The sequence below is a fragment of the Hemiscyllium ocellatum genome, chromosome 23 (genome assembly GCF_020745735.1).
Source record: "Hemiscyllium ocellatum isolate sHemOce1 chromosome 23, sHemOce1.pat.X.cur, whole genome shotgun sequence".
In the NCBI taxonomy this organism is placed as follows: Eukaryota; Metazoa; Chordata; class Chondrichthyes; order Orectolobiformes; family Hemiscylliidae; genus Hemiscyllium; species Hemiscyllium ocellatum.
Window position 1 is genome coordinate 33,910,299 of NC_083423.1, and position 24,555 is coordinate 33,934,853.

The following is a 24,555-nucleotide window of genomic DNA, read 5'->3' on the forward strand; positions in this document are numbered from 1 at the left end:
ATATGATTCTTTTGTCTATTCAACTGCTCTTTCAAAGCAAGATAACCTTCAGTAAAGTCCAGCCTCCAACATCAGTGGGTCAGTAACGTGTTGGTGAAAATAAAGTTCTGATGGGTTTCCTAATGGGAATCCCTCAGTGGAAGAGAAAAATGTTCATAAGATTAATCTGTGTCCAGTGGTAACAGTAACTAGACAGAGGTAAATGAAGAGTGCAAGTTAGATGCAGACACAATGGCAAAATCTAATTATGTTTGGACAGTTCTTTAGATAGAACACTTTACTGCCTGCTGTGCATTCCGTGACACTATGTGAACGAAAGCCTTCCAGAGAGATTAACCAAAAAGTTTGACTGGATTACTGTTGGCAAGTTGCCTACCATATCTGCAGGGCCTTGTAAAAATACTTAGTAATGACTTAGCTAGTAATATTTTTAAGAGATCTAATTTTAATGTAGAGTCAGTTGTCATACAGTGCTAACTACTATATGGAAGTCACAGTTTTCATACAGTATCAGCCATCTTGCAGTCTGTGACAAACAACAATGATCTTCAACACGCTGTCCATAGCAATTTAATGGATGTGTGGCATTTATTTCCACCATTCGAATGCCAATTTAATTTTGACACCATCTCTTTTGATATCCGGGACTGCGAAAGCATCAAACAGACTGAACAGTCAATCAGATGGCAGCATGCTCATTGAGAGCAAATCAGGATTTTATTTTAGAAAAGGTTATTATTCACATCTTAATTATTTTACTTCAACAAATAAAAGAAATCAGATGTAGGTCTGAGATGTACGTCTACAAAAGGCAGAATCCAAATTAGAAAACATGCTTTTTATATACATTGTATTTTAAAAATTAAATAGAACCTTCCTTATTGAGTGGATGGAATAAAACTGTAGACTTCTAAGATTAATTTTTCAGAGCTAGAAGGGCTTTTCAATAGTAATTCTGACTCAGTATACTGTTAAAAACTTGCACCTTATTCAAGAAAATGCATCATTTTCACTGGATTTTATATAGAGAGTAATAGATCACTGAAGAATATAACAATGCATTCCATGATATCAAGTTCTGGGCTTCCATTTTTTTTTCAACTGCTGATGCATCATTATCAGAGTTTGCTGTTATGATTATACAGTAACAAAAGCAAGTACTCACAGTAATGCTATTGTTACAATCAGAAATTTTCAGCTATTAATTGATGACAATATCAGTTATTGTTTGAAAATTGGCTCCATTTCCTCTTAAACATACTACAATCAGCATGGTGGCTCAGTGGTTAGTACTGCTGCCTCATAGCACCAGGGTCCCAGGTTCAATTCCAGCCTCGGGTGACCGTCTGTGTGGAGTTTGCACATTCTCCCTGTGTCTGTGTGGGTTTCCTCCCACAGTCCAAAGATGTGCAAGTCAGGTGAATTGGTCATGCTAAATTGCCCACAGTGTTAGGTGCATTAGTCAATGGGAAATGGGTCTGCGTGGGTTACTCTTCAGAGGGTCAGTGTGGACTGGTTGGGCCGAAAGGCCTATTTCCACACTGTAGGTAATCTAATCTATGAATGTATTGCCTTGGAAAAACGGAAAGCAATCCTCTTTAAACTTTCACCTCTGGCAACCGTTACCATCATTTCTGGCCAGTACAGCTGACAAAATACTTTTCTGATCAATCTAGTCAGAGCTGGTATTTCAAACAATGACTGTGAGCAGTGGAGCTTGTAAACTCAATCACATTCTGGTTTAACATGTCGTACAGGTGACTGACTCCCCTTTCTCCAGGTCTCAGTTAGAGGTACAATCCTCATGTATAAGATGGAATTTCTGGATAAGCTGCTTTTGACACTTGCACAAGGCCACAACTTTGGAGAGAGGCAGCTCCGTCAACAAGATTTTCTGCCATCAGTTTAGAATGGGTTGCTGCTCAGGAATACCTGATTTACTTCCCAAATTCCAACTTCTTGCATTAATTCTCCCATCTCTCAAAAATATGTGAGTCCTTAATGTATGTAAACTATAGGTAATAGTCAAGAATTTAAGATTTTATTTTGGAGTCCTACACTTTTTCCATTTTAGTCCATCTTAGGAAAATGGTAAGGAAGAATTATATTGAATTTTTGCCATACATTTGTCATGAAATTTTCCTGCTGAATGAACAATGTGGAAAATTTGGGCAAATTTTTATGAGCTTGCAAAGATTTGGTAAAACTATACAAGGTGCTAGTCAGATCTCAGATGGAACAGTTTTGGTCCCCTTGCCTAAGGAAAGATGTACTAGCATTTGTGGCAGTCTAGAGAAGGTTGAACATCGACTCTCCTACTCCGTGGATGCTGCATGACCTGCTGTGCTTTTCCACCGTCATACTTTTCGACTCTGGTTTCAGGTATGGAGGAACTGTTCTAATGAGGAGAGGTTGAGCAGGTGGAGCCACCCTGGAATACACAAGACTGAGAGGCAACCTTTTTGAAACATATAGGTTCCTTGGGGAACTTGACAGAGGAGATGGAGAGAGGTTGTTTCCTCTTGTGGGAGAGTGCAGGACTAGAGGGCATAACCTCAGAATAAAGGATCAATCATTTAGTATATCTACATGCTGGAAGAGGATTTCCCATACCAAAACATATAACTTCCAGTGCTCATCCTGGATTGAAATTACATCTCAAATCTTTGGGATATTATAAATAATAAATAGTATAAGTAGCAACAGTATAGTGGTATCGACACAAGAGTAATCCTCTGGAAACTTAGGTTTGCACTGCTGACCCAGGTTCAAATCCCACCATGTCAGATGTGATAAAATAAAATTTTGAAATTAAGAATCTAATGACAACCATGTAACCTTGTCATTAGATATTACTAATGTCCTTTAGAGATGAAAGTCTGGCCTATATGTATTACAGATCCAAAGCAAGCCATCAACAACTAAAATGCATCAAAAAGAAATGAAACTAGACACACCACCTGGCATCGACTAAGATATTGGAAATGACAACAGCACGTTCATCCTGTCAACCCAGACAATATCTGGGGGTGAGTGCAAATAGAATTTGCACCTATCTCACAGACTGGTCAAGCCATAGCTAGGTGTGGTCACATGTATGGAGTTGTACTTTGAAGACAATATTTAGGACAACACCATCGCAATCCCCGGATATGTTCTACACAGAGGACAGCACAGTGGTGGAAGGGAGGTGCCCTGGGCGTTCTTAGCTTTGACTTTGTGTCACATGAACTCTCATGGTACCAGGCGAGGAAACCTCCTACTGATTATTACATGCAACCCTCCAACCATTTTGCCTGATCAATCAGTACTCCTCCATGTTGAACGCCATTTGGAGAAAGAATGGAAGGCGGTGATAGTACAGAATGTAGACTGATGGCGGGGACTTTGATCTCCATCACCAAAAATGGCTCAACAGTACCATTGCTGACTGAGCTACTCGAGTCCTGAAGAACAAAGTCTGTGACACTGGTCAAGAAACCAAAGAGAGGAAAGATCATTATTTGATTAATCATTAATCTGTCTGCTGCAGAAACCATGATAGTAAGACTACATGCTTGCGACCATACCAGACTGTGGCTAATCTGTGACCACACCAGGCTGTGGCTAGTCAGTGACCACACCAGGCTGTAGCTAATCTGTGACCACACCAGGCTGCGGCTAATCTGTGACCACACCAGGCTGTGGCTATTCTGTGACCACACCAGGCTGTGACTAGTCAGTGACCACACCAGGCTGTGGCTAATCTGTGACCACACCAGCCTGTGGCTATTCTGTGATCACACCAGGCTGTGGCTAGTCAGTAACCACACCAGGCTGTGGCTAATCTGTGACCACACTAGGCTGTGGCTAATCTGTGACCACACCAGGCTGTGGCTAATCAGTGACCACACCAGGCTGTGGCTAATCTGTGACCACACCAGGCTGTGACTAGTCAGTGACCACACCAGGCTGTGGCTAATCTGTGACCACACCAGGCTGCGGCTAATCTGTGACCACACCAGGCTGTGGCTAATCTGTGACCACACCAGGATGTAGCTAATCTGTGACCACACCAGGCTGTGGCTAGTCTGGGGCCACACCAGGCTGTGACTAGTCTGGGGCCACACCAGGCTGTGGCTAATCAGTGACCACACCAAGCTGTGGCTAGTCTGGGGCCACACCAGGCTGTGGCTAGTCAGTGACTACATCAGGCTGTAGCTAATCTCGGACCACAACAGGCTGTGGCTAGTCTGTGACCATACCAGGCTGTGGCTAGTCAGTGACCACACCAGGCTGTGGCTAGTCAGTGATCACACCAGGCTGTGGCTAATCTGTGACCACACCAGGCTGTGACTAATCAGTGACCACACCAGGCTGTGGCTAGTCAGTGACTACATCAGGCTGTAGCTAATCTGGGACCACACCAGGCTGCGGCTAGTCAGTGACTACATCAGGCTGTAGCTAATCTCGGACCACAACAGGCTGTGGCTGGTCTGTGACCATACCAGGCTGTGGCTAGTCAGTGACCACACCAGGCTGTGGCTAGTCAGTGATCACACCAGGCTGTGGCTAATCTGTGACCACACCAGGCTGTGACTAATCAGTGACCACACCAGGCTGTGGCTAGTCAGTGACTACATCAGGCTGTAGCTAATCTGGGACCACACCAGGCTGCGGCTAGTCAGTGACTACATCAGGCTGTAGCTAATCTCGGACCACACCAGGCTGTGGCTAGTCTGTGACCATACCAGGCTGTGGCTAGTCAGTGACCACACCAGGCTGTGGCTAGTCAGTGATCACACCAGGCTGTGGCTAATCTGTGACCACACCAGGCTGTGACTAATCAGTGACCACACCAGGCTGTGGCTATTCTGTGACCACACCAGGCTGTGGCTAATCAGTGACCACACCAGGCTGTGGCTATTCTGTGACCACACCAGGCTGTGGCTAGTCTGTGACTACATCAGGCTGTGGCTAATCTGTAGAAAAAGCCCCACCTTCATTGAGGATACCCTCCACTGTGTTGTGTGTGTCTGCCACTCTGCAAAATAGGACAGATTTTGAATTGATCTAGCAACTCAAAATTAGACATCCATGAGGTGCTGTAGATCATCATCAGCTGTATCGGAATGATATTTAAACACAACCAATCACATCGTCTCCCTGCATATCTTCCACTCTATCATTTGCATGAACTCATTTGGTTCAAATTTGGTTTTCCAGGAGGGCATGCCAGGAGCGAGCACACCTAAAAAGTGAGATGCCAGCCTGGTGAAACAACAGTATCAAACTACTCACAGAGTAAGCAGCAAGTAACAAACAGAGGTGGACAATCCCATAACAAACCGATTGGATCTAAAGTTTGAAGGCTTGCCACATCCAGTTATGAACTATGGTAGACTTTTAATCAACTCACTGAAAGGATGGTTCCAGAACTACTCCCACTGTCAATTGTGATTGGTGGGGACTGAAAATTTTGCAGTAACATTTCAGCCAGAGTGGATAGTTCATCCTGTTCTCCACCATAGGTGTCCAGAATCACAGTTGCTAGTCTTTGGCCAATTTGATTCACTTACCATGATATTAAGATATGGCTGAACGCACTGGATACTGCCAAGTCTATGGGAACTGTCCATAGTACTGAAGACTTGTACTCCACAAGCTGCACGGCCAAAACCAGGTAGTGGTTAAGAGTCAATCACTTTACTGTGGCTCTAGAGTCACATAAGGATGGTAGTTTCCTTCACTAAAGAATGTTACAGAACCAAATGATTTTTCCCAACAATTAGGAGCAGTTTCAGTGTCAGATTTTTTAAAATAGAATTCAACTTCCATCATCTGCAATCTAGGGTTTGAACCTGGGTCCCAAACATTACCTTGGTCTCTAGATTAATAGCCTGGTGATAACACCATTAAGCCATTACCTTCCCATATCTGCAGCTCTGGCAACACCCAAGAAATGTAACATCCTCCAGAATAAAACATCCCATTTGATTTGCATCAGGTACTCATCCTTCTCCAATACAGAGCAGCAGTGTACCAGGTACAGGAGATACACCTAGTCTTCTTAGGTTGCACCTTCCAAACCCCCAAACACTACCATCTAAAAGAACAAAGGTAATTGATACAAGGGAACACCATTACCTCCTCCAAACCTCTCACCATCCTGACTTTGGAAATAGATCATCATTCCTTCTGAGTCATTCGATTCAAATCCTGTAAATCCCTCTGCAATGGCATTGTGGTCTACCTGCATCAAATGGAATGCAGCAGTTAAAGAAGGCAGTTCACCATACCTTCTCAAAGGCAACTAGGGATGGACAATAAATGCTGGCCCAGCCAATTATGCCACATTTCATGAGTGATTTTTTTTTAAAATGTTCATTTAATTGCCTACTCTAGCTCCTTGTTTGTAGGTTTGTGACTGTGTTAGCCTGCATTTTTTTTAATGAAGTAAAATATATTTATGCTAAAACTTGTATGCACCAGTTCATTGCAAAGTGAAGCGTGATGCTTTGATCCTCTGCAGTGTCTCGGACTGCAGTAAACTACTGTGCCTTTCAAGGCATTGATCTTATATCAAGGTTGAAAAAGCAACTGATACCAACAAAGGAGCTTTGAGATCAATGGAAACCATGACTGAGCTGAGATGAAAAGCATGTAATTAAACACTTCACTGTCCTTTTGATTTCTTTCTTTTTGCTGCTGAGATGTTTACCATCAGGTGTGAAATGTACATTGATGTCAAAGAAAACCATTGCTAACTCAATACTAATGAAAGGGGATATAAATATTATTCCTTGACTGCTCAAGAATAAAGTATTAACAATATTTATGATGAAATTTGAAGAATTTTGGTTTTATTTTGTAGAATATAAAGTTTGCTGTTTGAAAATATTTATATTCCCAGTTATTGCTGTCACTTTCATACTTGAAAGAATGGAAATTTTGAGAAAATTAAATGAAAACATGAAGTGAATCATGTGAAAAATTGTTAAAAATTCAGAGTGAAATATTTTTATACCATTGAATAATTAAAATGTTTGATAATGCTCTTAGTTCTGAATCAGAAGTTTGTAGTTTCAAGTCCCATTCTGTGTACAAAGGTGCTACCTTTTGGATGAGCTTTAAACTAAAATTGCATCTGTTCTCTCATTTAGGTAAAGTGCTCAGGATGATTTTTGGAGAACGGGAGATAATTTTCAGTGCTGTGGCTGAAGTTCATCCCTCATTCCTGACTCACCTCCGGACTCCCCAAAGCCTGTCCACCATCTGCAATGCACAAGTCAGGAATGTGATGGAATACTCTCACTTACATGGTTGAGTGCAGCTCCAACAACACTCAAGCATCTTGATACCATCCAGGACAAAGCAGACCACGTGATTAACATGACATCCAGAAACATCCATTCCCTCCATCACAGATGGTCAGGAGCAGCAGTGTGTACTATCTACAAGAGGGACTGTAGAAATTCAGCAAAGATCCTTAGACAGCGCCTTCCAAACCCATGACTACTTCCATTTTGAAGGACAAAAAGGCAATGGATATATGGGAACACCTTCAAGTTCCCCTCCAACCCTTATCATCCTGAGTTGGAAATATGTCATAGTTTCTTCACTGTAGTTGGGTCGAAAATCCTGGAATTGCCTTCCTAATCACATTTTGGGTCTACAGCCGGCACATTGACTTCCATGGTTCAGGAAAGCAGCTCACCATCACCTTTTTAAGGGCAACTAGAAATAGGTAATAAATGCTGGTCAGCCAGCGATGCCCATGTTTGAGAGAATTTTAAAAAATCAACATCGCTAAAAAATTAAATTCTGGTTATTACTATATTTACTGTGGAAATTTACAGTCATTATAATTCAAAACCACATTATAGGTTACAAAGCATTTTAGGTAAATCCTGATGCATGATATGACAGACTCTATATTAATGCAAGTCTTACTGTTCCATAAATTAGCCTTCTGTTTCCATTTTCTTAGACGGTTACAGACAGACAGGTGTGGCAGGAAAAACTTGACTCCTGTTCCTACGTCTCTTGGTTCTTTACAATAAAATGCATATTTTTTCGAGAGTTTGCATTTAAACTGCTTTAACTTTTAATAACAGGCACTATTCAAGACTTTGTGGTAAGATTAGATTAGATTACATACAGCGTGGAAACAAGCTGTTTGGCCCAACAAGTCCACACCAACCCTCTGAAGAGCAACCCACCCAGAACCATTCCCCTACATTTACCCCTGATTAATGCACATAACACTACAGGCAATTTAGCATGGCCAATTCACCGACCTGCACATCTTTGGACTGTGGGACAAAACTGGAGCACCTGGAGAAAACCCACGCAGACACGGGAGAATGTGCAAACTCCACACAGATGTTTGCTTGAGGCTGGAATTGAATCCGGATCCCTGTGAGGCAGCAGTGCTAACCACTGAGCTGCCATGCCACCCTAAGTTTATAAAGAAGAAAACATGCTGGTTAATTTTGATCACATTCAGAATGTAAATGCAATGTAACTCTCAATTCTTCAAATATGCAGACATGTATAAACAACAAGCGATGAGTTTTACAGATAATGCCAACACCTAGATCATTACCAGAATGTCAAGAAGCAAATCACGTGCTTGAATTGTTGTATTATGGTACAGGTACAAGACCAGGCAGACTTGTACTTTTAAGACAGTTACGTCATATCACGCTGTTCTGTTGTAAAAGTATCCAACTGATTTCTGGTCATTCTTTCCATCTAATGAAGTCAAGTTATATTCCATCAGCTATATGTGCATGTGATGTACAATAACATTGGTACATACAGGAAGCAAACTGTGCAAGTAAGTCTGTGATATGAAAGAAATTGTGATAATTAGTTTTGAATGTAAAACTTCAGATATCTGACTTAAGAAGAACTCAACTATTAGTGGTATGTTAAATGAGACTAAACTATTAAAAACCTCAAAATGGCATAATGAGAGTAATGAGACAGACAGGTTGTGGCAGAAAAACTTGACTCCTATTCCTACATCTCTTGGTTCTTTACAATAAGATGCATATTTTATCGAGAGTTTGCATTTAAACTGCTTTAACTTCTAATAATTGGCACTATTCAAGACCTTGTGATAAGAATAGATTAGATTAAATGAAATTTTAAAGTAGGAATTCAAAGAGTACAATGTCATAAATAAAAAATGGACATTAAACAACTAACCATGGATTGACATTCTCTCAGACCCTCACTTATTCAAAAGAAGAATCAATTCTTTACATGTTCGTGGATTACTGACAAGGATTTATAGACAGTGAAACTTCACACTTTGCACACTTAAGCAAATTCAGTATATTCCATCTACCTCAACAAATTGTGCCTGGTAACAGTGTGCAGTTCACTAATGCAACCTTCTAAATATGTGCAGGAAATGGGATGTTCTCCCAATTACTGTCAGTCAAATGGTCTTGCAGAATGCTGTGAACATACCGTGAAATCCATGATCTTTAAATGTAAAACAACTTGTTAAGATTTTATGTAGTTCTGTTATATTTACATGCTACTTCTCCAGATCACTGGTTTATCCTTACTCGCAGTCTCATGTTTGGGAGACAGATCCACACACGTTTTTTCCCCAATCACACTCTCTACCACCCAACAACATATGCATGATGCATTATTGGAAATAAGGGAGGAAATGGTACAACAGCATGATCAACAAGCATGCAGACAGTTATTCCAACTTGAACTAGACAGAACTATACAAGCTCAAGATTTTCATATGGGCAAATGCATTGATGAAAAGGTACCACATTGTGGTGTCCAGCCTAGGTCATATTACATGTTGAATTAGAATGGGCAAAGAAATAGACAACAGATCAGAACTGTTTATTACAATCACCCACTACTTGGGATGACAATTTGGATACCAAAGAGATCATGCCAGGCAGCAACCATACACCTATGAAAGGTGGTATGAGCCCATTCATAGTGGAACCAGGAGTAAACAGTGTGATGTCAATCACTATGCTTAGAACGTTACAGCCACACTGCTTAAAGGGAATATTGATGGTGATATAACTCCAGGAGAAAATGATGTGAGACTTGGATGAGTAATTACAGATGGTCATGTCTCCATTTACTGCCTTCCCTTGTTCTTTTATAAGGCATAGGTCATGGGTTTGTGTTATTATAGGCAATAGAACATATTTGAAGGTGAAAGTTAACCAGAACATTTCATGCAAGTGGACCTAATATAAAACAATTGTAGCTATTAGATTTATACATCACATCCAACCATTCCATGCTAAACATAATTCCAAACTAAAACATTCCCACTTGCACACTCCCAGCCCATATCCCTCCAAATCTCTCCTATTCATGTATCTATCCAAATGTTTTTTTAAACCTTGTACCTTACTTTAAACCACTTTCACTACTTTCTCAGCAAATTCATTCCATATGCAAGCCACCTTCTGCATTAAAAAATGCCTCTTATGCCTTTTTTAAAATCTTTCTTTTCTCAGCTTAAAATTAAGTGGCACAGTTACATTTAGAATACAATTTTCTTAACTCTTTCATGAAAAACAGGAAAATTAAATGAAGTAATACATAAATTCCAACTGAGCAAAGAAACTGGGAACAGCCAAAATGCATAATGTAATTTCTTCATAACTGTACATTTCATAGAAACTACCATATCTAATATTTACCTTGATTTGGTGATGTCATTTGAACCCAACACCATAAATTATTTTAAATTCACATTTCTGATAATTCAGTCAATTTCTCATTGCCTATTATGTTTCATGAAATTCTTTAGGTTAAAATTCTGTTCAGGATTCTGCAGAGCTGAAACTGTGGAATTCTTCTGACTGGTGTTTTGGTTTGGTCACCAAAACAAAGAAATACTCAAGTCATGGAGATAAATGAATAACGTAATCATGAAGTTGACCACTGGAGTATATTATTGAATTATATTAAAAGAAGCTTTGGAGTTTTAAACTTTGAATATGAATTGATCAATTGGGGCCATGAGGCTGCATAGACGGTATTAAGAAATATTACGATTTTAAATCTAGAGACATGAAGCGTTTAACATTGCTATTGTCTGGTCTTCAATCTGACACATTAATATTATTTGTCTCCCAAAGAGTCGTCTGATCTGCTTAACATTCCCAATGCTATCACTTTCTATTTCTGTTTTGGTTTTGGAAAATAGACAAACTAAATAACTATAATGCTGTAACATCTTTAAAGAGCGAAGAAAAACTTAATGCAATATAAATGTGAAACTGAACATCTTTCTGTATAGTGCAATTCCACTTTAATATTTTAGTTTGCACTCATATCATATGGCTGATATGCAGTTTCCTTTCTGGCCCCTGAGTAGTAAGCATATTTAAAAATGATTAAAGTTTGAATTATGTCTATATCTGAACATTGAAATAATGTAAACATTTTATGGTATAATTATAAGATGGAAGAGTGCATGGTTGTGAATATTTTGTTTGTTTTAACTGTCGCTTATACAATGCAGTATAATATCATGCTTTGTATATATTCATATTGGTAGCTTTGGCCTTGAAATTTAAACACAAATGAGGCTCATAGTCAAACTCTTGAAATTAGAAGATAGATTGTATGCCTTAAAAATGCTCTTAGAAAATGCTGCTTTTTTTCAATAAAAAATAAAATTATTCTCCAAAGACTTTACCTTGTCTTGCAAAACAAAGTCATAGTTCCTTAAGGGATGACAATGCCAGGGGTAAATTGTAAAGATGGCTAGGGAAGCAGCACAAAATTTCAGATTAGAGTCATAGACCAGAAAAGACAGTAGAAGATTTGGGCATTGGGACTGGCTTTCAATTGCAAGGAAATACTGAGAATGCCTGCAGACAGGACTCAAATTGGAACACGTTATGGATTGCACCTATAGACTGAACTGTTGACAACAGTGTGTACTGGTAATGGCCAGAGGGAATAGTCAGGGAGTGGGTCAAACCACAAATATTACTCATAAACTGAAGTGATAATGGGTGTCAGTAATAGATTGAACAGTTATGGGAGTCAGGAACGTAAAAAGGCCATAAGAAAGAAATATAAGCCTAGACTGGAACTACTCATTGTTGGAAGCTGGGCAGTTGAAGAAAACTAAGATACACAACAGTAAGCATGACAGTGTCATGGGTAGTTCGACAATTGTTCTTTGAGCACTTAATGTGACTTTGATTATTAACATAGTGTGTTAATGAACAGTGGTAGAAATAATAATAAACACAGCCAGATTTCGGCTACCAAACTGGATGGCTCGAGTCAGAAAATTTCTGAACGCTTCAAATCCATCTTGGTAAAAATGTGGCCAGCCCACGCCAACTTTGCTTCAGGGACTGGGTGTGGAGTGGACTTGGGCCTGCTGACCTCTGAAGTAGAGCTTCAGTTGATATTGGTTGGACAATGCTGAAGGAGGCAGTGTGGAAGGTCAGCCTGGGTTCTTCGAGAGACTGTCCCAGTTTCATTGGAAGAATTTAAGCATTTTATCCTTCATCTCTTACACATCCTCATCCTCTACTATGCCAACCCTTCTCCAAGGTTACTTATAACATTCATTGCAACAGTTATGATATGTCTCATTATCAGTATAGCAGTAAATACATACACATAAGATATGCTCATAATGTCATCACTATATTCTAAGTGCAATGTGAGAGTATAAAGATCTTATTTTCCATCTTCCCCTCCAGAAGCACAATTTCCCCTCCAGAGGCATATTTCTCTATTGAAAATTAACAACTTAATACTAGCCTTGATACATACCTGCCAGATCAAATCTATAGTTGCTACATAGGAGTTAATTGTAATAAATGTTGTTTGGATTATTCTATAACATAACATTCACACTCAGTTTATGTGATGGGAAACATGCTGTTGGAGACAAACTCACCCTAATAGTAGCTATGGCTATCTGTAAATAATTTCGGTGTCTTGGTGACAGATTATGTGGAAGGCAAATTGAAGAGGAACTGGAAAACAGCTTTGGACTATAGAGAATTTAGACAAAGGGAAGCTCTTCTTTGGTAAGATGATAGCTTAATACTAGCCCAGGTAAGTATCTGTCTGAGGAATGTAATGCTTGTGTATAGTACCTCGTTATGATAAATACCTTTTGGATTCTTCAATGCCGCAATACCTAGGCTCAGTTTCTTATATTTTAGAAGATAACATAAGTCTGATGATATTAACTAAAACACCCTGCTGGGAGTAAACTTACACCAAAGTCTCAATGTCAACTCTCGCTCCCCAGCAAACTCGCATCATTCCTCAATCTGCTCATAACCCCTTATACTCTTCTGTACCCATTCATCCAGTTTCTTAAAACAAGAATTGTTGCAGTGTTGATGGAGGACCATTTGGTCAATTGTGCCTGCACCAGCTCTCCAAATGAGCCATTTCCTTAGAGGCTTTCTCCCATAACCTTACATAGCTCCTTTCCAGAAAACAATTTAATTGCCTTGTGAATGGCTTGGTTGAGCTTGCCTGCACCATACTCTCAGGCAACACGTTCCAGGTCTTCATCACTGGCTGCATGAAAAATATTTTCTCACATTGTTTTTCCTCCTTTACCCAATTAATTCCAATCTATGCCAATCTTATTTTATCTATCTTAATTATCTTATTTTTAGTTATTTCATGACAGGGAACCATCTCTCTATATCTACCCTGTGAGAATTACAATACTCCAATAAAATCAGCTCTCAGTTTTCTCTTCTACAAGGAAAATAGTCACAACTTCTGCAATTTATCTTCATAACTGATACAAAATGAATCACTTCATATTTCTCAAATTTGAACTTTGCTGTCAGCTATGCAGAATGTATATAACCTTGAAACACACAATAAGAATATCAAGTGTCAGTTGTCAAATGTGAAGTTTTTGATCATTTAAAATATTAATAACAGAGACTTCAAACACTTCGCACTTCTAACTTGACCATTGCGACATTTCATTATACTTAATAATTGAGACATTTACAGATCACAAAAAGAGGTTAGAGAAGGACAACTCATTATTGCCACTTAACAATTTTGATCTAACAAAATCAACAATTAACTTCAGTTGGCAAATCAGTAAACCTTTCTAAGATAATTTTTTTATTGGTTTGCACTCAGAGCGCAGAGTTTCCTTCTCGAATTTTAGACTTTATGAATAAAGAGGTAAACAGTTGGTCTCATTGTTCACTGAGTTTCCAGATGTGTTGTTGTTCTTATATTTTCAGTATTCACAGGGGAAATCATTTGAGCTGAAAGATAAGCAGAAGCACCAAAAAAAGGCAAGTTGTGAGAAACATCCCTTGTCTAGAAAACTCTGGGTCAATAATTATTTTCTGATTACTTTACTAACAGAGTGCTAGTCAATCTATTTAGTTACAGTATTCAATGTATTTAGATGCAAATAACCAATCTGAAATCTTTATAATGTAGTGGTCAAAACAACACTCACAGAAAATTAAATTTTCACTTTTGGTAACCACATTCATCCCTGTTGAAATTGCAGTGTTATTCAGCTTTAGGCAATTTGCCTCACAGGCATGTATTGTAACTAGATGTCATCTTACATTACACTCCAAAATATAAACCCACGTTATCAGATGTTACATGCATTGCATGTTTACACATGATTTAATAGTCCCATTTGTCAGAATTGTGCCAAGTATCAGTTCCACATTTAGAACAAATGATACATATTTTTGAAATAGGAAGCTAAATTGAACTGGAAGTTCTCTGCTATTGTTGAAGTTGAACAATACTGCTATATTGCAAGGAGCATTTGAAATCTATCACCAGAATTTTAGATTGTCGAAACAAGTCATTTATACCACAAATAAAAACAGAAATTGCTGAGAAACTCAGAAGGTCTGGCAGCGACTGCAGGAGAGAAACAGTTAATGTTTCAAAGAGTCATGTTGGATTCAAAATATTAACTTCCTATTTTTCATCCAATAGACATCACCAGAATGGTGGGGTTTCTCGAGACTTTCTGCTTTTTTTTTGATTTTCGATCTCCAGCATTCACATTATTTTGCTTTTGTCTTTAATTATGTCATGATATTACCTAATACAAAATAGTTTTGGAAAATATAAAAGAGTTTAATACAACACAAACTGCATTGATAACTTAATGAGGACTGTATTTATGTGGAAATGGGTGAGCCTGCTATCTGTTTTGAGTTATTTTTCTGCTCTTTGTTTGATAGGTATCTGAGAACATTATTTGTTCTCAGTGCAGTCAAGAGCATCTACACTGTTTCATGTCTGGACACATTTTGACAGTATATACACTATAAACAGAGAACCTTCTAGATGATATAGTGTGTTGCACCTGCCTCACAGTGTGTTTTAGCTCTTATATTTAGCAAAAAAAACTGCACATCGAATCTTGATAGGAATAAGGTAATAATATTTATTTATTTAACACAATTAATATTATAATAACAAAATATACTACAAGCTAACAATTTACAGTACAAATCTAATCAACCACCTTGTGCTTTAACTTAACTCTGGATGATCATATACCAACACACTACATCTTGGCCTTGATCCACATGGCAATGATCATCTGGTCTTCTCCCTGTGGTCCCAGGGTGTCTTCTCTTCACGGAGATTGGTCTCGAGTTACTGTCCCTGATGGTGGTGTTGTGGTGATTATTACACTTGGAAGTTTTTGTGCCCTTTTGGGAGGGTCTTTGATGTCCACCAACAGATATATCAGGGATCAATCAATTGGAACCAACCAGGCATTGACATGTCAATGGCAGGGTGGCCCTTGGGCATCCGTTCGTGGAGGTGTCAGGAGCACGTAGGTCAGGTATCCCTTTCTAAATTAGGGTGAGAGGCTCCTCTTCATCTGGTAAATAGCTCAATGTTTCCAATTGTCCTGGGAATGGCATTCAGGTCAATTCCATTCAATTCAAATTCAAGTGTATATTGTATTATCTGCAGCTGCTGAGTTAATTGTATCCTGCCTGCCTATGGCTGCAACCTGTCTGGATTCTACAGCATGTTTATTTCAGAGTCTTTGAGCACAATTCCTTTTGGCCAACACTTGCCTCAATTTCCCAGCATGCCTCATTTATTGATCCTTTTCATAAGTCCATCATTTTGAGCAGACCATCCAGCCATGACTAGATCTATCTTTACCATTATAGAATGCACATTGAGTAATATACGTTTACTTTGCTTAGTTGTTGGATTTTGCCATCCTTGATAATTAAGTCCATAGTTGGTCACTGAGTTACACAGTGTTGCTTACTTCATCATGTGTTGATATTGAATGGGTGCATTACATGCACCGGCACTGAGTTACTTGCTAGAGGATACCTTGCATCTGACTTCCTCTTGTTGTGTATGCCTGGTCTACAGCTCGCACAAGTCTCAAGTGTGATGGAATATTCTCTTGTTGCCTGGATTATTGCAGGTCCAACAGCATTCAACAAACTCAACAGCTTCTAGGATCTAAGACCTCAACTAGTATCAGGGCAGGAAGGTCAACTATGGGCCTTTCCACTCAGGACCTTTTTTCTGATGAGAATTGGAAGATGGCAGGGTTTGGTATACCACTGTCGTCCCTACGTAAATACTGTTCCCACCTTCAAGCTTGCTACCTCTAGAAGGTAGATATTATTTTCTTTTCCTGAAATTTCATAACTACAATCAATTTCCACTCAAACCACATATAACATAGATTGGTCTAGGTTGATTAGCACAGTGTACTGTCAAAACTAAGAGCTGGACTCAAAACTCACGGTTGAGAGTGTGTGGTGCTGGAAAAGCACAGCAGGTCATGCAGCATCCAAGGAGCAGGAGAATCGACGTTTCAGGCAGGAGTCCTTCATCAAAAATGTTGAAATGTCGATTCTCCTGCTCCTCGGATGCTGCATGACCTGCTGTGCTTTTCCAGCACCACGCACTCTCGCCTCTGATTTCCAGCATCTGCAGCCCTCACTTTGTCCTAGTTGATTTCAAAATTCACAGCTGTCAGCTGGGATGGGAATCTTTTGTCTAGTAAAGGGATCGGTATGACTCATCCATACCAACGTTCAGTCCGAGAGTTACACATTTGGATTCAATGACAAAACTGTCCACAATTGAGAACAAATTGGTATAAATTGACAATCTCACTCAAAAAATCCATAGGGAGGTGTATGTGGGAAATGGAAAATTTCACACTGGCTTGGCAAGATTGAGGTCAAACTCTGATTCATTGAACTTAACAATTGAACAGCCACATATAGAAAGCGATATCGCAGTCTGCAGATAATACTGAGTGGTTCTCACTTCAGAGCAGTCACGACCTTTGCCATCATGTCATACCTGATGAGGTTGCAAACAGAATTCAGACAGTGTCGAATAAGTCTAAGTAGCAGAAGAATATGCAGCCAGTTACCAGAGCTGAAGCTTTTCATTTACATAGTGTGAAAATGATATATGTTTGCACTTTATTAATTTTTATGTATTTGTCATAGTAAAAAAGAACTTAAACCAGATGAATGTGCAAATAAACTGACCTCTGCTGATCTATCTTTTCATAGAACTGGAGGAAAGTATCAGGTTGAATACAAAAGTTGTCACACCATTTAATATTGGGATACTCAATATACTCTCCACAAGCTAAATTGTCAAACCCCTGATCTAGATTGGACCTCCCATATTCTTCTACCCATTCCCTGTCTTCTAAACTGCAATTCATTCAAAATTCCCCCACATTTATTTTATTTCACAACAAGTTATATTTGCTTATAATACCATGTTCTCACTGATCCACTCCCAATCCCATCTTTAACCATGGCATTTTATGCATCATCCTTTCAACCGAAGGTACATTGCTAGAAATTTCCTCCCTAAATTTCTTCAGCTCTCTCCCTTCCTATTAAAGATACAAGTTTTTTAGTATATGTTTTTGGTCAATTTTCCTGATTTTTCATTATTTTGCTCAGCACAATTTATTTGAAAATTACGCTTGTGAAGTGCCTGAATTGGGACATTTTCTAATTTAAATGCATTTTTTAAATGCAAGCATTATTCAGTAGCCAGCATGGCAACCAATAAGTTGAATTTAAAATATTTTACAGGACTATTTAATTTTCAAATTCATCGCAAAAAATATTTTGGGTGCATGATGCAGGATAGATATATTCTTTTTAAAAACAAAAGAAGTCAATATTTTACTTATTTGAATGAAAAAAAACATTTCATTTACAACTTGAGTTCAGATATCATTCATGTTTGATTAAATGATGTTGGATTAAATGATTTATTCTGAATCGTAGCTGACTACATTGACTTCCTGAAGAGAACTTTGGTTTCTAAATTAACTAAACAGCAGTGGGAATGACAACGTTTTGATTTAAATGAAAAGGTCAAGTAGCATTTTCTAGAAATTACTGACTAGTGCTACCACAATGATACCATGAGGCACATGACGTTCCTTTTTAAGTAACTGAACCATATTGTTGAAGTGGTTTAATACCATTTAAAAGAGCAGTGTTGAACTTAATCGGAATGCTTTGTGTGCTTTGACTGAAAGTGTTCATTAACTTCCAGGTTTCTGAACATTTTAATTAAATACTTTAAAAATTTAAAATCACAGATCAAAATAACATGATATGAGCTGAGACCATTATTTAATAATCAAGAACTACATCTAACAGTTGCTTATGCTATTTGTTGTATCTTATTGTTCTATCTCAAAGGACTCTAGAATTACACATCCCAGAAATATCAACAAATTATCTCCATGGAAATAGATTAGATTACTTACAGTGTGGAAACAGGCCCTTCGGCCCAACAAGTCCACACCGACCCGCCGAAGCACAACCCACCCATACCCCTACATTTACCTCTTACCTGACACTATGGGCAATTTAGCATGGCCAATTCACCTGACCCGCACATCTTTGGACAATGGGAGGAAACCCACGCAGACACGGGGAGAACATGCAAACTCCACACAGTCAGTCGCCTGAGGTGGGAATTGAACCCAGGTCTCTGGTGCTGTGAGGCAGCAGTGCTAACCACTGTGCCACCATGCCACCCCAAATACTCATGGCGTAACTTAGAATCATTTAAGTCTTCTTAATGATGAGGATAATTTTACTGCATTATGTTTGTATAATGCTTTTCTTAAATTAAGAGAATAATTAGGCCCAATTTTTAAATTTATTAATGAGGGATCTAGATGCAGTTATGCTACAGAACTGGCATGATGCAGCTGAATGATGGAGTAGGATTGAAAGGGTGAGTGATCTGTGCCTACTCCCATGTGAGATCATAGTTCTTCAGTCCTGTTATATTCAGTGATGGAAGTGGGCTATTGAACAAGGTGAAGTTTTCATAAATACACCTAACCTCAGTGATCGGGGAGCTCAGAGTGTTTGTGTATAAGACAAAGCTAAAGCATTTACAACCATCTTCAGACAGAAATAACAAATGGATCATCCATCTTGGCCTCCCCCTCAGGCTCATGGCATCACGTGCTAGTCTTCTGCAAATTCACAGTTGAAAGGGTCTGAAGGCTGCAAAAGCTTTAGTCACTGACAATATTTGTACAGAAGATTTATGTTCTGGTCAAAACTATCTGCCAGGTTATCCCACTATAGACGCAACACTAGCATTTTTCTGACAATGTCAAAAAAAATCTCAGTTAGAGACTGTCCACAAAAAGCAGGACAAAACCAATCCAGCCACTTATGACCCTATTAGTTTACTCTAAATCACCAGCAAAATCATGGAAGGGGTCAACAATAGTTCTATCAACCTGTGATAGCAGTGCTCTGCTCATTGATGCTCTGTTGGATGAAGCCCACTTGGCTCAAGGTCTTATTGCAACCTCGGCCTCATCATGGTCAATAGAGCTGACCTCAGGAGGGGAGGTGTAAGTAACTGCATTTGACTAAGAGTGGCAACAACGAGTCCAAGCAAAATTTTTGGTGAGAGTTAGGGGAAGGACTCTCCATTCCTTGGAGTCATACCTCGCAGAAAGGAAGATTGTTGTGCTTGCTCGAGAGCAATCAGCTCAGTCCTAGAATATAGTTTCAGGAGTTCTTTAGTCATGTCTTGAGCTCAAACATCTTCAGTTGCTTCATTAATAACCTTTACTCTATCAGAAGGTCAGAAGTGAGGATGTTTTCACTGATCAATGCATAAAGTTCATTCTGATTCACAATTCCTTGTTACAGTAAAATCATTTGTGTCTATATTAGCAAGAGCTGGGGAACATTTAGGTATGGCCTTATGTGTAGAAAACAAAATTAATGCCACACAATGACCATCGCCAACAAAAGAGAGTCAAATCATCTCCCTTTGACATTCAAAGGTAATAACATTTTTGAATCCTTCACTGTCAACATCCTGGTGGCAGAGGTAACATTGAACAGAAAATAACTTGGCTAGCCATATAAACATTGTAGCTACAGGAGCAGGACAAAGTCTAGACATTTTACATCAAGTAACTTACCTCTTGACTTCCTAAAGTTTCTCTGTCATCTGCAAGCACAAGTAAACGTTGTGATAAAATACTGTATTTGGTTGAATGAGTGTGGTTGCAGCAATGTACTAGTAGATTAATACCATTCAAGACAGAGCAAATCCATTTACTTGGCACCTAACTCATCAAAATAAATATTCACTCCCTCTACTACCTTCACACAATACCATCAATGTGTACTATGTACAAGATGCACAGCAGCAATTCATCAAGGCTTCTTTGACACCACCTTCCAAATCCTACTGCTTATCAAAACAAGAGCAGTAAATACATTGCAACAGTACTAAATAAGTTTCCTCTAAGCCTTATACCATTCTCAATCATCTCTCAGGATTCTGTGGACTCTAGAAGATCTCGTATGGATTGGACGGTAACTAATGTAACCATTCTACTTCAAAAAAGGAAGTAGAGAGAAAATAGGAAATTATAGACCAGTAGGTTGACATGGGTAGTGGAGAAAATGCTAGAGTCCATATAGGGGTTTTGGGTAGTTACAATACTTAAAAGACATTTGGGTAAGTACATGAATAAGAAATGTTTGGAAGGATATGGGCCAACCAAGTGGGATTAGTTTAGTTTGGCATTACAGTTGGGGGCAGGGAATAGTTGGACCAAAGAGACCGTGCTGTATGGCTCTTAAAGATTTAATAAAAGGACAGTCACAGGATCAGAGAGAATCAGACACAAAAGCGGAAGTTGCTGGATAAGCTCAGCAGATCTGGTAGCATCTGTGAAAAGAAATCAAAGTTAGCATTTTGGGTTGGTGACTTTCCTCAGACAGAGTCAGCATGGATATACCAAAGGGAACAAATTCACTGTGGCCTTTTTTATTGCCCAAGAATTTAACTAGTAGAGTCAAGAAGGAGGACCTAGTGAATGTTGTTTACTTGGACGTAGAGAAGACTTTCAATACAGTCCAACATAAAAGATTAGCATGTAAAATTAAAACACATTGGATTGGGGTTAGTTTACTGACATGATTAGAGAATTGGTTGGTAGACAGGAAACAAAGAACAGGGTCTTCTTCTGCTTGGAAAGTAATGTCTAGTGAAGGATCACAGGGATCAGTCCTTCAACCCCAGCTATTCACAATATATATTCACAATAAATGAGTTATATGAGGGAACTAAATGTAATATCTTGAAGTTTGTAGATGACACAAATAAGGGCAGTAAAGGATCAGACACAATAATACCTGGATGTCCTACGTCAGTCACTGACAGTAAACATGCAGGTGGCCACAAAGGCACATAGTATGGTGGCCTTCATAGCCAGAGAATTTGCATACCAGAACAGGGATGTCTTGCTGCAATTGTATAGGGCCTTGGTTGGATCACACAGGGTACTGTATACAGTTTGGTCTCCTTATCTGAGCAAGGATGTTCTGGCTATGGAGGAAGTGCCATAAAAGTTTACCAGACTGATTCCTGGGATGGCAGGACTGATGTATGAAGAGAAACTGAGTTGATTAGGACTATATTAATTGTAGTTTAGAGAAATGAAGGGGGTATGTTAGGAACATTTTAATCATAACTGGACTAAACAGAGTAAATGCAGAATGAATGTTCCTGATGACTAGGGAGTCCAGAAGCAGGGGCCATTGTTAAGAATCAGGATCAGCTGTTTAGGATTGAGATTAGGAGAAATTTCTTCACCCAGAGAATGGTGAACCTGTGTAAACAAAAATATCAAGTCCTGTGCATAAAACTTTAAAATCACATAAAATGGAACGTCATTTGAATCACCTGTACAATCGTTCTCAGGCCCCCGCTTTTTTCAATGAAAACTTGCAATTCTTCAAACTATTTCAAACAATGTTTTTTTGCAAATTATTATTAAATCTGCTTCCACTTTTGCATTCAAATTCACAGCAACTTGCTACACAATAATCATTCTAATCTCTCCATTAGTTTTTTTGCTAATTGCCTCATATCAATACCATCACCAATCTTGATCACCTCCACTAAGTTTTCCCTTAACTTTTACTGCTTTTAGAAAACCACATTAGGTTAGTCTCTTCACATATTCCGAGTCCCCCAGTCCTGTACCATTTAAGTAATTCTTCCCTGAACTCTCTCCAAAACCTTACCTTCCTTCCTAAAATATGGTGTCCATACCTTGACACAAAACTTAGCTTAACCAAGAAATTTTAAAGATTTAATGTACATTCCTTGTTTTTGGTCATTACAAAATCCTACATGCTTTAAAAAGAAGATTCATGTATCTGAACATATGACCGATCACTGAAATTTCTGTTTTAACAATTAATGGTGGCTTATAGACTGACATAAACCTAGTACAATTGTTTCAAACAACAGACAGTTAATTAATGACTTCAAAGCCCAACACAGTAACTCCTTAAAAAGTTATGGCATTTATGCTCTTTACTTAGACATTCTTAGAAACACAGTCGTAACAAGTAAGCAGACTGGTTGTTAATGTGAGGGTTGTACCCAAACTGCTTAATGTTCTGATGTTAGAGCCCAAGAGGTTTGAGCAACAGTAACATTTTCATCTAAACTCACATCTTTTATGTAGTGTGCTTCTTCATTTTCTTCAAATGAAAACCAAGAAATTGTTAAACTGCCTAATTTCAGACTGAATGTACATTTTTAAACACAGGCTCACTATTTTAAATCAGTGCGACTTATCTTCATAGCAACACAAGTAACATGCAATACTTCCTCGCATCAGCAGAAGAACTTACTTGTCTTAAGCAAGTTAACTTTATCTATTTTCCAACCGTCTAAACTTGCAAGCCTGATGAAAGATTGCAGTTTTCTATTTTTAAACCTTGACCTACTTTATAGTCTTTGTTGGATCTGACTTTCCATGTCTTCTTTATTTTTATCTACAACTATTCGCATCTGGAATGAAAGATCTATCAGACCACCGCTGACTATTACCAAAGACTTCCAACAAATCCGACATAAAGTTTATCAATTAGTGAGATGAGCTGTGAAATTGTTTACAGTCTGAGAAAATTAGAATCTTGAATACTTTTCGTATCCATTTTATGTTTTTCCCAAATGATAATTAACATTACAGTTCAAAATGATTTTTTTTTAAAAAAGGGCAAGTTTCCAAATTTTTTCAGTCAATCAATGGTCAAAAATATAATCCTTACTGTAAGAGGTTATTAGCCATTGTGTAGCTCAGCATCTCATCTACAATTCTTGTTCAGTTCTCACACTTGCTGTAGTTAAACAGTGAGGAGGTAAAGGCATAGATTATATTCATGAGGAATATATAATATATAAATGCACACAGCCAACTTTCTCCCACATTGACATTACTGTTATCAGAATGACTCCAAATGGCTAATGCAAATGCCTCGTAAGGTGAAACATTGCAATGTTTACGGTTTCTGGAAGAATAGAAGAATTTAGCGGAAATACATTTTAGAATATTTTTAAGGAAATAGATTTTCTAATTTTAGAAAAAGTCTGACTTTTGCCTTTCAGTATTGGCATTGTTCATGCTTTTTATATCGTTCCAAGTGATAAGAGTCCAGACTCTTGTGTAGAGATTTCTCTTTCAATTGAAAAGATTTTAAAAGAGTGGATTTGCATTTCTGAGGCCTTGAATTTACTGCCTGCCAGACTGTATATAGAGCAACAGGTGTGACTTTACTGAAGTCCAATACCACTATAGCAGAACATTTACATTCTTAGATGCCAGTGTTCTTACAAGAAAGGCCAATGTGACACTTGCTTTCCCGATTACTCACTATATCTGCACGCTAACTTTCTATGTTTCATCTGTGAGCATACCCAAGACTCCTGGATATCAACATTTTAAATTTTCCGTCTTATAAAAAATATTTATCATTATGCTTTTTATTTCAGGTTAAATTAGTTTGTAGTATCCTTATACGATATGACAATTTCTCCTGCCTCTGCTGCTTCAGGACCAATGCTTACTTTAACTACTCTCCTCCATTTAGTGCACTTATTAAAGGGTTATAATTCAGTTTTATATTCTTAACTAGTTTATGCTCATATCCCTTTTTGTCATCACTTTTTGAGTATTTTATT